Here is a 14,838-nt window from a genome sequence, read left to right on the forward strand (position 1 = left end):
TACTTCCTAGTGTCTAATGACTCAGAGGTCAAGCTGGAGTATTTCTACTGAATAAAGGCTTGGATGCTGAATTGACTAGATTGAATTAGGAGGCTACTCGGGTGCCAAGCTGGGTAGTTCTTTGAAAAGACCTGCAAGGAAACAATGCTAGAGGACCCGAGGTGGCTAACCCGGCAAGGTCGCTCCAATGCTTAAGTTAGTACTCTTGTAGTGGATTGCGAGCTAAAAATCATAAAGTATGAGAGCTAGAATGTACTTAATAACGTGTACCTCCCCCCCCCCCCCCCGTGTCATTGGGGTTGGTGCCTTTATATAGGCTTTGTTTGGTGTGGGCTTCACGCACCACATCCAAGATTTCTAGGAGGTTGCATAACTGGTCTGAAATCCCCGGAGGTAACTGCCATGCACATTGACCATCCTCCAGAACACTCGATATGTGGGCCAACTTTCAAGAAACTTAGGAGTGTCAAGATATGCATACCGAATTTGTCGACGAGCACAACTCGCAAATCGCCTCATAAACCTTAGTCAAATCGACAAGCCCTCGAGGGAGGTTGCTCCTCGCATCAAGGTCACATCGGCCAGTGATGAGATGCTAAAGGTCAACCCTAGATGAGGTGCTCCTAGTCGGCCTAAGTTGTGGTCGAAGTGAAGACGAACCGCGATCTGGATCTCTAAATCATTGCTTAGGTGGTGTCTAGATGTCATCCAACTATTCCAAACTGCCATGTGTCATGATGTGACTAGAGGGCTAAATCCGCCCTCATCAACTACATAGGTGAATATGCTTGAATCTTGTTTGGATGATTGATCAACTATATATATCTTGGATTAGATGAACATTTCAAATGTTACATTTCTATTTGGTTTATATGGTGTTTAGTGACATTTTTTTTATTGCCTAATGACTAATTTAATGACAATTATGTGCAACATAACACAATAAACAATTATTATATTGTATTTGATACCTAAATCATTTTTTCCTGATATTCAATACATAAATACAATAGACACACAACACCAAACATGGCCCTAATGGTTTGGAATTGGACTTTGGATGAATGGATTTATGGGGTTGGTGTCGAGTCGCGATGATGATTAATAATTACTGGTATTTGTGCTTGCTCCTACGCATCCATGGTCCATGTGGATGAGAATGCGACATTTACTTATAGGTGCCCCCACATTTCCCAACACACATGTACATTGCATATAATTACCTATAAATGCATCATGCGTGCATGACCATGATACACTTTTTCTTTTACCCTAGTAAAAGGGGCTGACTCCCTCCATCACTAATATATTTAATTAAATTCTTATGTTTGTCATTATAATCTATATATATTTTCTAAGTCTTATCCTAACTATTCGGTGTCGATCGATTACATAAATTCTGTTTCGTGGTCACGTTGTGTTTTCTAATTAAATATTTTGAAAGTTTTAAATATATATGAAGCAATTAAAAATTGTATGTAAATGTTAAAAGCGTGATCTGTGTTGGTATTGGAGGTGATGCAAAACTGAATTGTCAAATATTGGTTATTGGAAGATTGTATACATTAAACCACGTCGGCTAAGGTTAAATGGTTAATGATCAAACACTATTTCCTAGTTTCGGTTAACATATGCAGTTAGGAGGATCCCTAGCTAACTAATTTCAAAACACTTCGGGACATTTTCAGAATTCAAAATGACCTTGAATGTTGGATGAAGCGAGAATAACAGTTGTTGGAAGCAGCACGGTAAGGCTGATTGGACTTTGCATGATGATAGATATATTAAATTCTTTTATTTCTCATCTATCAATAGAAAAAGAAATAATGGAATTTACTGTCTTAAAATTTCTGTTGGAAATTGGACCACCAATGATGCTGAAATCTCATAAACTTTGGTTTCATATTTTAATGATCTCTTTACTTCTTCTATTCCAGATCTATCAAATGCCCAAGTTTCAAATTTAGGCATTATTCTCTCTCCTGAAGGGAATGATTGGCTTTCTCGCATTCCCTTTGCTGAGGAGGTAAAGACTACATTATTTGGGTTCGGTCCTTGGAAATCGACAGGGCCAGATGGAATGCATGCGGGCATCTTACAGCATCAATGGTCAGTTGTGGGCAATGACATCACAGATTGGATTCAACATATTTTCAGAATTCCAGAGGACATTAAACATGTGAACTCCACTTATATTTGCTTGATCCCAAAGACGGAGACAGTTAAAAGTGCAAAAGACTTTAGACCCATTGGCTTGAGCAATGTTATTTACAAGATTGTTGCTAAGGTCATTTGTAATCGTCTAAAACTGATTCTCCCCAAACTGATCTCCCCATTCCTAAGTGCCTTCACACCTAGGCGAAATATAACTGACAACACAATAATCACTCAAGAGGTCCTTCACAGCATCAATAAGCAAAAAGGTAGAGTTGGAAACTTTCTTCTTAAACTTTATTTGGCTAAAGTTTATGACAAAATGGAATGGTCATTTTTGTGATTTGTTCTTCATCACTTTGGTTTCTCAGCTGAAATTAGTAACATAATTTATTAATGTGTCTCTACAACCCAATTTGCGGTACTTGTAAATGGCAAACCAAGTACTCCTTTCTGTCCAAGTAGAGGATTGCGACAAGGGTGCCCACTATCGCCCTACCTCTTTATTTTGTGTATGGAAGTGTTGTCCAGGCTTTTCGAATCTAAGCTTCAGGAAAGGAAAATTCATGGATTCAACTTCACTAGAATCGGCATCTATCTCTCACTTGATGTTTGCAGACGATCTTCTTCTCTTCGGAAAATGCAGTTATACTGAGGTAAATCGCTTTTTGGGTGTGTTGCAAACATTCTATAACGGGCCTTGTCAAGAGATTAATTTTGACAAATCATCCATTTACTTCAGTACCAACACTCATAGAAGAATACGAATCTGCATAGCTACCATCTTTGGTGTGTCCTTCATGAAACGAGGAGATAAATATTTGGGTGGGCCTCTCTTCTTAGGAAGAGCTAAGACTGTTGAATAAAATTATTTAGCATATCAGCTGAAATTAAAGTTATTGACTTGGAAAATGAATACCCTCTCTCATGCTGGAAGAAGTGTTCTCATAAAATCTACTCTTCAGGCATTACCCCAATATGTAATGCAAACGTATATATTGCCGACATCAATTTGTAATGAGTTGAACAGTGTTTGCCATAACTTTTGGTGGTCGGACTCGAGCTCCAATTCCTTACATCTTCAAAACTGGTCTTCATTTATGTTTCCTAAGGATTTTGGTGGCCTTGACTTCCGTGATGCAAATTTGAAGAATGTGGCACTCATTATTAAGTTAGGTTGGCGTTTATTGAAAAACCCCAATGCTTTGTGGGAAAAAATCCTCCATGCTAAATATGTCAGGAACTCAAACTTTTGGAGACTCAAAATTAATAGTGGTTCTTAAATCCGAAAGGGAATTCTGAAATGTCGTCACTACCTTCTCAAGGGTTGTCATTGGCTAGTGGCTAACGGCTGGAACATTAACATCACTGATGATCCATGGTTACCAATCGGTGTCTATCTAAACTCTTCTCGGATCCAACACATGCCTTTGAAGGTGGCAGGCTTAGTTGACCATTCAACAATGACTTGGCGACGAGATCTGGTGAATCTTCTCTTTGACTCTACAATATCCAATCAAATTTTCAATATTGCTCTCTCGGTCCCAAATGCAGAGATGCAAGATACTTTGATTTGGACCCTTACTCCGCATGGGAATTATACAACAACCTCGGGGTATAAACTCTTATTATCTGAAAAACTGTTACAATCCTCTGCTCATCTCTTAGGTAACAGGATCTCGTGGCACTATTTCTGGAGTCTAAAATTCATTCCTCCTAAACTACAGATTTTTATTTGGAGGATTATGCATGATCCTCTTTCTGTTAAAAGAAGATTGAATGTGGCGTTGAAACATATACCCATTTCTTGCTCTTTTTGTGACAATGAAGAAGAATCACTTAAACACTTATTTCTCAATTGCCCTTTTGCTAAGCAAGTTTGGTTTGGTGCACATATTTCTATCCATTCTGATCTAAATTCAAAAAGGAGTTTGGTGGATTGGATCACATCCTGGATTAAGCTCTTTAAATCAAGGTGCATCACTGATGTTCACTTACTAAAAATAATTCCTCTTCTTTGGCACATTTGGCTTGCAAGGAATGCACTCATCTTTAAGAACAGGCCCGAGGCTCCTCAGTTTATTGCTCATTGTGCTACCAGCTTAGCTCTTCACAACTTTTTGATCTTCTCTAATTATCATGATAACTTGATGGATCATGCAAGCAACAGATTGGTGCAGCTAGTGCTTTGGACAAAGCCCCCCAACAGCTTTTTAAAATCAACTTTGATGGTGCTAACTCCACTCAAAAGTCAGGTGTGGGTTTTGTTGTGAGAGACCACACGGGTTCCTTCATTTTTGCGCAAGCCATTCCGATCAATCTATCTCCTCTAGTTGTGGCTGAAGCCACTGCTCTTTTGGAAAGTATCAAGTTCGCCATTTCCATGGTTTTCTCTCTTACCATCTTTGAAGGTGGTAATGAATCAATTATCAAGCTCTTGTTGGAGGAAAACCCTAATCCTCCTTGGAGTATCCTTACTCTCTTATCAAGTTGCAGGAATCTCCTTAATCACCTTGATGATTCCTCAGTTACTACTAATCCGAGATCTAGTAACCAAGTAGCTCACCATATAGCCAAATTTGCTCTCACCTATCTCTTTTCTCAAACCTGGTCCTTTGCTTCTAAGTTTATTTCTCCTGTATTGACCAAAGATATAATTGAGATTGCCTAAGGACTTTCAAAAAAAAAATTCAATCTTTCAGGAAAAAAAAAAAAAAAAAAGAAAGGAAGAAGTCACAACTCACACAACAGCGATCAATACTCAGCACTCATCACCAAGGATACGCATGTTAGGCGGTCCCACCAGATGAATGAAAGAAAATTAAAAAGAAAAAAGTCAGCAATGTAGATGAATCCGTTCACATTGATTCACCACAATATAACATGTGGTCATGTATTATTATATACAGTAAATAATAGAGAAAGAGACATCAAATATAAATGGTTTGAGAATTGAGAGTAGGGTCACGGTGGTTACATCAATTGGTGCAAATGGAGTGCATGTCCTGCTATCTTTGTTAATTCTTACTCCACCTCCCCGCCACATCTACGTAACAGCTCTAAACAGTTTTTGAACTGTCGTTGATTTGAACGATCGGACCGTTTGGCCTGGGAATCATTCAAGCAATTGATTCTGTTTTATTTAAATCTAAAATTTGACAAAAACTATTATATTGATCAGTAATCTAATTTGAGTGATTAAATTTTCAACCCGTTTGTCCTATTTAACAGTTTATAGCTGGTTTTTATTTTAATTATATATTTTTTTTTATTTTTAAGTTGAAACAAGCTGTTCATTTGAAATCGTCAACAAAAAACAAGTGCCATAATGGTTTCAATTTCAGATCGATTTTTAAAACCTTGACACCAAAGCTATATACTTTTCTTTTCTTTTTTTTTTTTATTTGAAGTAGGACTATCAGTGGGTTGAGTCCGACTCAAAGGACCTATGGACCCAAAAAGATTAAGTTGGTTATAATTCCAGGAATCAGAATCAAACCAGATTTTGATATAGTATCCTGATTATTATTGGTTTAGAACTAATTTCATCCAATGCCAAATCAATTCAGACCCAACCCGAGTTATATATGCATAATATATATAATATATTAAATAAGTTATATGTATAATATACATATAATATATAATATATAATATTTAATATATATTAAATGTATATATTTATTTATTATAATCAGATCCATCGGGTCAGACCCAATTATCTGTTCTGGGTCTAAAAATTATAGATCATGGATTTGGTTCAACTCCAAATCCTCAATATTTCATGTTAGGTCGGTTCCCATTCTATCTGCTCCCGACTCAAGCCTGACCCACTGATTTGAGGCCGATTGCATGGGAAGGAGATTTTTTTTTTTTAAGACGCTTAGGCTAATTCCATTGAACAATAATAATCTCCGTGTGTATATATATATATATATCAGATGGGATGGGATCAGATGGGATCAGATGGGATCAGATGGGATTTGCACCTGATCTACTTGAAACCTTAAAAAATTGCATCAACTTCTGCATAAAAAATAGAGTGATGATACCCACCGCCGGTGGGTATATGTAATGCCTTGGGGGAGGGTGTAATTGATATGGGATATCATATAAATAGATTATATATGAGACTCACAAGCTCATAGCTCAAATACAAGCATATGGCGTTTGCATTGCCAAATGCCAATCACCCGATGAGTGAGGGACGACAATAATAGACAGCTTTATTTGCTTTCAAATGATCTAAATAATGACAACAAAATTAGAGAAATTAGCGAGGACCCGAACCAAACAGCTTGGGACAGCAGGGCGATAAAAATAAAATGATTTTAATAATCAAGGATTCGTCGACTCATCAGCTTGCGCTCTTGCAATTGCAATATAAGTTTGGACAGCAGGACAGGTGGTTGGATGTAAGGCACTCGTCCCATGACATTGATCTCCGACGAAAATGGGGATTGGGGTCTGGGGAGGGCTCTACCTCTATCCTCTATTCTCTTGTCGCCAAATAAAGTAGCAAAAGGGCAATCAATCACGTTTGTATTAATTATTCACCCATTAATATATAATTTATATCCAACTCCCTACTTACAACTTACGACAAGCAGAAGCAATATATTTAATTTATTAATTATTTAAATACTAGCCTTGGAATCACTTTCACATGAAAATAACTAAATTCATCCTTCTATTTTCCATCCCCTCAGCTGTCACGACTCGCGCGTGCCACTGCCAGTAAAGCTGTTATGTGTGATTATGGTCTGATCTACCATTAACAAATGATACCGAATTACCGTGGCTCACGTAAACACCCAATCATTATACATTCTCATCCCTCCATTACCCTTACTTTTTGGTAGGAGAGTGCATGCATGGATGTTGGGATTGGATTTCCTTGTTAATGGAATTATCAAAGAAAAAATAACAAATAATAGCCAATAAGAAATAATAATAATAATAATAATCAAACAGTATAAGAGGATAAGGACACCAGAACTTCTAACATGAAAAACCTCTTTAATGTGAGAGTAAAAAACCACGGGGCACTAACCCACCAACTTTTTATTATCAACAAGAATAATGTTTTACAATTTCTCTAGTCTAGTTCCAACTAGAGGATATCAACTTTAGAGACAAAAATCTCTCTAAAATATACAACAACAGCTATCGAACAACAAAATATGAGAAAGATCTCCCCAAACAAGATGCTCAAACCCTCTCTAACACCACTGTTGAAGAGCCAAGAAACTCACCAAATCCTGGGTAAAATAACTGTAGAACAATAGCCACAATGGTCAATGGTTGACTGTACATGCTCTTGCTCACGTACCAAGAAGCTTAAACCTCCTTTTTTTTCTCTTGTGAAACAGGAATTTCCCTTTCCATTCTCTTTTTCTTTTTTCTTCTCAAAGATGATACCCCAACCTCAGATTCATGAATGCCAAGTGACTCTTCTCACCAAGACAAAATGAAGCTTGTTGAGGAAGCCAAAGGACAGTAGAAAGTGGGCCCCACCATCCACTAATTATGAAAACAAGATAATACAATTTGTATCATTATCACTAATGAGAGAATATTAAGAGTCTTAACCTTTTTGTCTTTCTTTCTTTCTCAATTTGTGTTGGAAAAGAGATTCCAACACATGAGTGGGCCCACCTCCACATGAGCAGGGAAACCCAGCACTTTCATATAGTTTCAAGTCAATGAATTTTTTTTATTTATTTTCTCTTCTTAATAGTCAATAGTCCCAATATATTGATCACTCCCCACATGATCTTACTATTTTTCTTATATATATATATAAAGCAAGGTGGTCTATGTCATATAGTCTCTCCTTTTTCTAAACATCCCTTCCTACTCTCTCCTTTCTCCATTACCCCCTTCATACCCCTCCCTCCCTCTTTCCTAAATCTTCCTAAAATATCTATATCTCTAATTGACTCTACATTTTCACCTAAAACTCTCTTAATTACTTTGTAATATTCATTTATGTTGATGAATAAGAGAGAGACATCTTAGGTTAAAATAGAGAAACAACTTGAACTAATTATCGGTATTACATACAATATGGGCCCCATGTATTGAAATTATCCATACTATTGTATTGTATGTTAAACTCAAATAATCATAATAGTTTATAAAATTAATTGGTTAGTTAATTAAAGTTAGTAATTCATAAAATTATTCATTTAATTTTCATTTAAAATTGATTAATCTATACTATTATAAAAAGTACGAATGAGGGCATGGAACTTTTCTTGATGAAAATATCTACAATTGTTATTTAGTCCATCTCTAAGTATGAAGATTGAAAATGTAATTTCAGTTAATGCTTTTCAGCTCATTTAATCCCCTCTCATTAACTCTTATATTTAAAGTATTAACTCTCATTCTCTCTTATTAAATTCTATATTTGTCCAAAACTTAAATAATAAATGCTACTAATTAGATCTATGTCCAAAACTTTTAACAATATAAACCCATATATTTTAAAACTTACTCAAAAAAACAAAACCATTCTTTACCCAAGTGATGACTATGCAATTCAACCATCCAAATCAAATTGGTCAATCCATGAAGTCATAGTTAGATAATAATTTTTTTAAATAGAAATAAATATAGAAAATTACAAAAACATAAAAAAATAGACACATTTATGATATTTTTATTAATTAAATTAAAAAAAGTGTAATAAACAATAATTATTTTTATTGATGATGAAAACGAAATACATAATCTAAAACTAACCAAAAATGAAATTATTTTCCTATTTAGCAGAGATCAATAGTTCAATGTTTGGGCCAAATCTATTAACCCTTAATGTCATAATTAAATAATAAATGTTAATAAAATATAAAAAACAAAAAAAATGAAAAAATACATAAATTTTACAAAAAAAAAAAGGCACATGTATAATATCATATATTTATCATATTAAACAAAAAAAAAAGTGTACATAACAATACTATTTTTACACACATAGAAATTGGAAAAATTAAACACATCTATAATTCCATATTTACACTACTATTAAAAATATGAATAAGATAGTGGAACTTTCTTTAGACTAAAATACCCATTTTTTGAATTTAATCCCTATTTAATTGTGAGGTTTAAAATGTAGTTTGAACTACAATTTTCACCTCATTCAATTCCCTCTCTTTAAATCTTATATTTTCTTTTTGATAAATGAACAAAAATAATACACTAAAAAAAACAAAACATTATAAAAATAACTTTGTAGCTTAATATGAGGTGCTTACATAATTAGATCCGGATTTTTCAATATGCATCTGATTAATAGTGAAAAACAAAAATATAAAAAAAAAAAGTGTGAATGCAATGTGAAACTTTTGTTGGACTAAAATTACCTCTACTTCTTTGTTTGAGAAAGGGTATAAAAGTCATTTTATTATAACTTTAATGTCAGCTTTAATGGTTATTAAAATGTCCATAACTATGTATTTAGTCCACCTCTAATGGTAAGGTTGAAATTTACTTCCCACCTCATTTAACCCTCCCTCATTAAGTCTAATACTTAAATTATTAACTCCCATTTTCTCTTATTAAATTAAATCTATGATAATATTTTTAACAATATAAACCCATAATTTTAAAACTGACTAAAAAACAAAACTATTTTTAATCCAAATGGTGGCTAAGCAATTCAACCATCCAGATCAAATTGATCAACCTACGAAGTCATAGTTAGGTAATAAAAATTTTAAAATAGAAAAAAATATATATAAAAACTTACAAAAAATGTAAAAAAAAAATATACACATTTATGATATTTTTATTAATCAAATTAAAAAAATAAGAGTAATAAACAAGAATTATTTTATTGGTAATGAATATGAAATACATAATTTAGGATTAACCAAAAATAAAATTATTTTACTGTTTGGAAAAAATCAACAGTATAAATTTTGGGTCAAACATGTTAACCTTTAATGTCATAAATAAATAATAAAAGTTAATAAAATATAAAAATACATAAATTTTGCAAAAAAACATTCAGGCACATGTATAATATCATATATTTATCATATTAAACAAAAAGTAAGTGTGACATATTAGAATTATTTTTACACACAAAAATACAAAAAAGTAATGGAAAAAATCGAACACATATATAATTTTATATTTAAACTACTATTAAAAATATGAATAATATTTTGAAACTTTCTTTTGACTAAAATACTCATTTTTTAATTTAGTCATGTTTAATTATGAGGTTTAAATTATAAATTGAATTACCACTTTTCATCCCATTCAATTCCTTCTATTTAAATCTTACATTTTTTTAATAAATGAACAAAAAAAAGATACACCAAAAAGATTAAATATTAAAAAAAGAAGAATCTAGCCAAGTAAGTAGGCCTATTAATGATACTTGAAGCTTCATAACTCGACCCAATTATCAAATATTTGGATGAGGTGTTTATGTAATCAGGTTTGGATTTGCAATCCGCATCCGATTAATAATAAAAAAATAAAAATACATAGCATGTGAACACTTACTAGTATAATAGAAAAATCAAAATAAATTACTAATTTTCAATTTTAACAATAATAACTGTAAAATTAATTACAAGAATATTATACTTAATTTATAATAAAAAATTCTAACATTAAAAAAATAAATAGTAGCAAACTTAGCATAATATCATAACATCAATTATACATCAATAAAAATTTACTAAATAAATTAAAAATCATTTAAATTCATTTTAAAATAGTAAAAGACAAACACAACAAGCCAGGTTCAATATGGGTTTGCCTTTACACTTGACTTATAATAACAAATTCTAATATTGTTAAAAATTTTAAACAATAGTAAACTTAGCATAATATCATAACTTGAATTACACGTCAATAACAATTTACTAAATAAATTAAAGTTTAATAAAAGTAAAAATTACTAATTTAAAATTGATTTAAATTTAATTTTAAAATAATTAAAAATAAACACAACAATTCGGGTTCAGTATGGGTTTGCCTTCACCCTAACCTAACCATCCAATTAATGCTTTTACTCGAACCCAACATAATGATATATAATTTTTTAACCCAACCCAAACCCTATGGGGATTCAACCCGATACCAACCAAACTTTCATCTTTTCAAATGTACTTTTCTATAGTGCATTTGAAAACCCAAGTAAAGATGGCATTTAACACACCCTATAGAGGCTCCAACTTGCCTCGTCCCGATTAGGGCAATTGTTTTAACTATTGATTGGGTTTAGGATGGGTTCTAGGGAAGCCCAAACTTTGGTGACCGAGAATAGGGTGGGGTGGTATTTGTCCCAGTGTTTTAAAAACCAACTTAGACCAAAAACCGTTGAGGCCATTGGTTTCTACGTCAATAATTCGACCATCTAGTCTAAAATAACGACCCATTGTATTTAAAAAAAATTTAAAATAGAAAAACAACTAAAAACCACTATTCGGATTGAACAAGTTGACAGTTTGGTCACTTGGATCAGTGGTTGCTGACCAAGTTGACGGTTTTTGGCAAAAGAATGGTTTAGGGTTGAAACGGAATTGGTTGTTTGGATGGTTTTCAAGCAAATGATCTAACTATTCAAGTCAATGACGATTCAAAAACCATGATTTGTCCAATCCACCTTGAGCCTAACACTAATCTCCTAATAGATAATGTGTACGATAGATTATTTTATATTATCATTTATATTTTATATATAAATATTATAATATGATACCCATAATATATATAATATTTTATATTCCTATGAAAAGAAATAATATTTATATTATGTATGTATAAAATAGATTTTATACAATACATAATATTGTATAATCAATGCTTTTTGAACCATCATCGACTCGGACAATCATACCATTTGGCCCAAAAATCATCTAAGCAACTGGTTCTATTTCACCTTTAATTCTTTTTGCCAAAAATCATTGGCTTAGTCAACGATCCACTGACTCAGGCAATCAAACCATCAACCTATTTGACCTGAACAATGGTTTTTAGCCTTTTTTTATTTTAATTATTTTTTAAATTGAAGCGGGTTCGTCTATTTGGACTGGATGGTCAAACCAGTGACCCAAAAACCGATGGTCAAAACGATTCTAATTATTGCTTGATTTTTTAAACATTGGTATAATTAACCTCAATAAATATTATTAAAATAAAAAATTAATGAAATTTAAAACAACTTTATCAAACATGCCCTTTATATAGTCCATGCATCACACAGGTATAAGACTCCTTTTAACTCAATTTCTTACAAAAAAAAAAAGCCCATGCATCGCACAGGTCTTAACTAGAATATCCATACATGGAGGGTGTAGGATTTAAGACTCGTTGAATTAGATATTGGAATTAAATCCCGTTGCCAACAAGATTAGGGTTGAAGGGGATGGAGATGGGCTACCCCTTTGTATAGTCCCACGATGCTTAATATGAGTCGAACCCAAAGGGGTATGGGGAGATAGGATTGGTTCAACGCAAAGCAATCCACAGCAGTGATAAAATATATGGAGCCCACAACCATACCCATGTATTGTGGGGCACTACCATTGCTTCCATAGCCTTCCACAACCAATGCGCTCAACTCATCCTATGCCCCACAATCCCCACTTATATTATATGTTTCTCATCCATGAATTCCCCGCTCCCCCATGGTTCTATCTATCTTTATTTGCCTCTTCTTATCAATTCACGGTAGGTTTTAATCCCTTAGGCTCAGTTTGGAAGGATTACAAATACAAATATGTACAGTGTAAATACATACAAAATAATATAAAATATAAAGTTTTAGACTCTACAAATTTGCATTTGTACTCCTTCCAAATAGAGCCTTAGAAAAAAATCCTAGCTCCGCCTTGCCTCTGATACCTATGAAACCTTTGCAACTTGGCAGTACTAGGTATTCTTTCTAAGTTCTACTCCATCTATTCAAATAAGGAAAATTTTATTTAGAAAATTTTAAATATAAATAGAATAACGTTGAACCTAAATAACCCATAACATAATAGATCAAATGTTTGCAAGATGACAACTGATTAGTTGGCAAAGTCTCTTGCTGGTTGTAATGGAGACTTTGGGATTGAATCCGCTTGGATTGGGAAAAATCCCCGATTATTCCTAAGGATTTTGATGGCGTGAAAGTTGGCTAATGAGATTTTGGTTCTCATTGACCAAGATACCCATATTTTTTCTTTCAGATTTATGTGGAGTCTTCCAAGGCGTAAGTAATACCCATCTCTTATGTGGATAAATAACTTTAGCACCTGGGGGAAATTGATAATACTTGAATGGGACAAAATTGCTTCTTTTAATAATAGTTTTTTATGGCTAAATGGATCATTGTTTTATTTACTTAGGAAATAAAAGAACATGGGTAAGTGCATTTACCCAAAAAATAACTTCCCCAAAAGCAAACAGGACCTAAAAGTGTTCCAATAGGTAAAGCCTAGGAATGGCAACGGGGCGGGGATCATATTCCTTGTCCTCGCCCTCGATTCTGAAATTAATTCCCATCCCCGTCCCCGATCCCTGTTCGGGATAAAATTTGTCCTCCATCCCTGAAATTTTTTAGATAACAGTATTTTTTTGAAAAATAAATTTATTTATTATAAATAATATTTTAAATATGTTTTGATATATATATATATATATATATATATATTATAATAATATATATTTAATATAAATAATATTTATATATTTGGGGTTGAGACGGGACAAGAACCTCAACCCCAATCAGGGATTTCTATTAATCCTCATCTTTATCTCAACCCTGGCAAAATAATCTACATCCCCAACCCCATCGGGTTAGAGAAGTCAGGCCCATCGAAGAAGGGAAAAATTGTCATTCCTCAAAGTCAAGTATATTGGTAACCGGTCCTGCAACACATATTACATATTATGTACCAAGAATTCTTTCAACCACCACCAGGACCTGGTCCACCCCCACCCATCCAGCCCAACGTATGCGAATTGGCGTATAATTTAAGACCTTTGGTTTCACTGGCCCTACATACAGTCTTGATCAATCTCTACCCAATTGCTCATTATCATTGACTTTGAATCAGCTTTCCCTGTGGAGTCCACCTTGCAAAGCCATAAACGGCTGTGTAAAAAGTAAAAGCCCTTCCAAACGGGTCACTCAGCATCTTCTGGCTTTGCAAAACGGGCCCTACATGATAAACCATGAAACTATGTTTAATGAAAAATCATAAAGCCCGCCCATTGCTCTTTAATTCAAGGTGTTTTACTTTTAATCAAAGCTGAAAACCTCCCAACTCCCAAACAGGCTCTAAAAATTTGAAATTAAGAATCCAGCTGTAAATAATTAATCAAATCAGATACAAGGTTTCTTCTTTTTGATCCATCAAAATTCACGATTGATTACCACATTTTATGATACCGGTTGATTCGTATTTTATCGAACCCCGGGAAAATCTATAATACCGGAATCCGAAACATAGATGAAGCATAGTAACAAATTTATTAGAAAAAAAAAAAAGACTCTGGATTCCTCATTATCCTCCAGTCCCCTCTGGAAGACAGAGAAGAATGACGCCAAAAGGAAAAGGAAAGACATTATGATAATTCTGCAAATTAAAAAAAAAATCTTATAAATTAAACGGTCAATACAGTAGTGCTCATCATACAGCCATCTATCAAGCTAATTAACTTTAA

This window comes from Nelumbo lutea, chromosome 5 (genome assembly GCF_056320005.1).
Source record: "Nelumbo lutea isolate HS-2025 chromosome 5, American lotus-T2T, whole genome shotgun sequence".
In the NCBI taxonomy this organism is placed as follows: Eukaryota; Viridiplantae; Streptophyta; class Magnoliopsida; order Proteales; family Nelumbonaceae; genus Nelumbo; species Nelumbo lutea.